Source organism: Vulpes vulpes, unplaced genomic scaffold (genome assembly GCF_048418805.1).
Source record: "Vulpes vulpes isolate BD-2025 unplaced genomic scaffold, VulVul3 Bu000000627, whole genome shotgun sequence".
NCBI classification, from domain to species: Eukaryota; Metazoa; Chordata; class Mammalia; order Carnivora; family Canidae; genus Vulpes; species Vulpes vulpes.
The window spans coordinates 1354833-1358700 of record NW_027325667.1 but is presented as its reverse complement, the minus strand read 5'-3'; the positions used below and the strand labels follow the sequence as shown (position 1 = coordinate 1358700).

Sequence of the window (3868 nt, the reverse complement as noted above, 5' to 3'; positions counted from 1 at the left end):
TTATATCCCCGTACAGTGGTAATTGTTTACTTGCTCATCCATGGGTGAATAGGAGATTAAAACTGTTATATTCACAGCAGTAGTCATGGTCTGAGACAACATTCAGGATAGCTTTGTTTTTGCTTAAGTGTCAGAAGATGGGAATGGGGGCCAGAAGGATGAAGATAAGCAAACCAAAAGGTTTTTGTACTTTGATAATACTTAGCTGCCAACTATAGTTAGGAGTAAGGAGAGATTCTGGGAAGTATATATTAAAAAAACAAATTCAGGGGTCGGGCGGTTTGAACAAGACGAAGACGGAATCGAAGCCGGGCACAGGCAGTGGACGCGGTCCCGCCGAGAGCCGAAGATGGCAGTGAACGTATACTCAACGTCCGTCACCAGTGATAACCTAAGTCGACATGATATGCTGGCCTGCATCAATGAGTCTCTGCAGCTTAATCTGACAAAGATTGAATAGTTGTGCTCAGGGGCTGCCTATTGTCGGTTTATGGACATGCTATTCCCTGGCTCCATTGCCTTGAAGAAAGTGAAATTCCAGGCTACACTAGAGCATGAATACATCCAGAACTTCAAAATACTACAAGCAGGTTTTAAGAGAATGGGTGTTGACAAAATAATTCCTGTGGACAAATTATTAAAAGGAAAGTTTCAGGACAATTTTGAATTTGTTCAGTGGTTCAAGAAGTTTTTTGATGCAAACTATGATGGAAAAGACTATGACCCTGTAGCTGCCAGACAAGGTCAAGAAACTGCAGTGGCTCCCTCCCTTGTTGCTCCAGTTCTGAACAAACTGAAGAAACCTCTCAGCTCTAGCAGTGCAGCTCCACAGAGGCCCATTGCAACACACAGAACTAATGCAACCCCTAAGGCTGGCCCGGGTGTGGTGCGAAAGAATCCTGGTGTGGGCAACGGGGATGATGAAGCAGCTGAATTGATGCAGCAGGTCAATGTATTGAAACTTACCGTCGAAGACTTGGAGAAAGAGAGAGATTTCTACTTTGGAAAGCTAAGAAACATTGAATTGATTTGCCAGGAGAACGAAGGGGAAAACAACCCTGTATTGCAGAGGATCGTGGACATTCTCTATGCCACAGATGAAGGCTTTGTGATACCTGATGAAGGGGGCCCACAGGAGGAACAAGAAGAGTATTAACAGCCTGGACCAGCAAAGCAACATCCGAATTCTTCACTCCAAAACATGTGCTTAACTGTAAAATATCCCATTTTATTATTCTTAGAGGACTCACTGGTTTCTTTTCATGAGCAAACAGTACTTCTTCTTAAAGTGCACTTTGCAGAAGTTTCACCCCTTTTCCAATGAGTTTGAGTTGGGAGCTTTTACCCTGTAGCAGAGCAGTATTAACACCTAGTTGGGTCACCTGGAGAACAGAGAGGCTGACCATGGGGCTCACTGTGTGGATGCTGGTAACACTCACTGCTGGAGAAGGTGCTTTTTATGTTATACACTCAGGTGGAGTCCTCAGTAGAGAAATGTAAAGACTGATTTGAATTTTAAGCTAACGTGAAATCTTGGCAGAGAACGTTTTAATAAATAAATGCCTTAAGAGTATTTAAAATATGCTTCCATATTTCAAAATATAAAATGTACCATGACAGGAGATGTTACATGTTTGACAAGGTGTCTGGGAAGGAAGGGCCAGACCTCTGGACCTTTGGAATCTGCTGTTCACAGGCCTTGCAGGGCTGCTTGAATCCTCAAAGACCTAGACATTGGCTCAAAAGGGAAGTTTAAAACGTTGCTCTGTAAAGCCATTTGGTGTCCTTGACCAATCGTATCCCTCCTCTAAGAAGCAAGAGGCATTGTTGCCTGGATGAATAGAGGGCACGCTTCAGCCCTGAGATGTTGAAGAGCTTGAATTTCATTGAACATTTCTCTGACGATTTTTCCAGTTATCCCTGAAATTTCTATGTATTGTGTTTTTGGGAAAGGAGGTGTGTCCAGTTTCTAAATCTAACAACTACTTTTGGGGACTTGCCCACATGTCTGGGATTTGAATGGAGCTCATGTCCCATTTTACTGTCTTTTAAGTTTACATTGAACATGTTTCTCTTCTCGGCTCCCTGTGCCCACTGGGGACTCCTCTTTGGCTCCTTAAAGTTTGCTGCTTAGAGTGTAAGTTCAGCAGGCAGGTGGTCACGCTGCAAGTCTTTCTGGACCTCTGGCAAAGGGAGTGACTAGTGAAGGCCATTGCTACCTTAGGATCTGCAAGGCTGGGTGTTCTCGGTACCTGCTGTCCACCACCCTCCACTGTTATCGGAATACTTTGCCAGTGCACTAATCTCTTTGGAGATAAAATTCGTTAGCGTGTTGCTAAATGTTCATTTTCTTTTGCAGAAGATACAGTACCGTGTCTGAATTAATTATTAATATTTAAAATATTTCATTCCTTAACTCTTCCTCATTGCTTTGCCCCTAGCCTATTCAGTTCCTTTGTTTGGCAGAATTCTGCAAAATGTGTGTCACCCACTACTGAGATTGTTCAGCCCCCAATGTATTTGTGTTGATTTGTTCCTGGTGGTAGCTTGTCCTAAAATGTGTGTAGAAAGCAGATATTTTATGATAAAATTGTTGTGTAGTGCATGCTCTGTGTGGAATTCAGAGGACAACCCAGATTCAGTGATTAACAATGCCAAAAAAATGCAAGTAACTAGCCATTGTTCAAATAACAGTGGTGCTATTTCTCTTTTGTGGCCTTTTAGACTTTTGTTGCCCTAAAATACCATTTTATTGGGAACCCATTTTCCACCTGGTCTTTCTTGACAGGGTTTTTTTCTACTTTAAACAGTTTCTAGATAAAATTCTGTATTTCAAAAAAAAAAAAAACAAAATTCACTCTTCTTTCATGGTCTTGAGTAGTCCCTGTTGTCAGCAGCTTAATTTTAGAGTGGTGGCTGGAAGTGACCTATTCCCTGAAGAAGTCCCCTGCCAGAAGATTCTAGAATAGAGAAGTCAGCATACTTGCTAGGGATCTTGAGACATGAGCAACAAACCAGCAAAAAAAATTTCCTGGGTGATCTTCTAAGCTCCTAGATGCCCTTGCCTGGGCGCTGCAGATGTCTGCAGCCAGGAGATGCCAACAGGCACAGATAAGAAATAGCCCCAAGGAATAACTCCAGCCAGAAGCCTGAGGCAAGGACACCCAATGGGACAAGAGTGCTTTACTGGCACCTGCCCATTCTTGGTGAGAGGAAAACAACCCAAGCTCCTTTCTGACCATAATGAGCACTACCACAGCAGAGTTCACAGAAGAAGCTGTTCCCTTTACAGTTATTAGGAGAGGGACACCTCCTGGAGTCTGGGGCAGCAGCACACTTCCCCCTCCAGCTAACATGGAGGGAATGACTGGAGTCTTGCCATCTGGGCAACACACCTGGAGACCGACCAGGAGAGCTCTGCAGGTGCTTAACTGAATGGACATTTGTTTTTGTTTTTTTTTTGTTTGTTTGTTTGTTTGTTTGTTTGTTTTTTTTTGAATGGACATTTGATCCACAGCTCGTGAAAGTGATGTACATTCTGGGCTGATTAACTACCTGCTCAAATGGGGACATAGGCCTGTTTTATAAGAACAGGATTTTAAGCCTGATTTCTCAATACAGCCGAAAATTACTCCTACTGAGAGCCAGGAAAATTTCAGCTTGAAGGGGGAAGACAGACAAGAAGTGAACACTGAGAACAGATTAGAACGATCAGAGAAGGGTTGTCAGATGCTCCAATGAACAGTTATGAACACTTGAAACAAATGGAAAATAGAAAATCTCGAAATAGAAGACGTGCATTTCAGTTGGAGAACTATTGGACTTTCCCAAGTTCTAACTCACTGGCTGGACTCGAATAGAGAGGACA

At 42.9% G+C, this 3868-nt stretch overlaps 1 pseudogene; it reads left to right on the top strand.

Annotated features, from left to right (window-relative positions):
• Positions 1–294: 294 nt before the first annotated feature.
• Positions 295–1330, top strand: LOC140596374 (microtubule-associated protein RP/EB family member 1 pseudogene; annotated as a pseudogene).
• The last annotated feature ends 2538 nt before the right edge of the window (positions 1331–3868 follow it).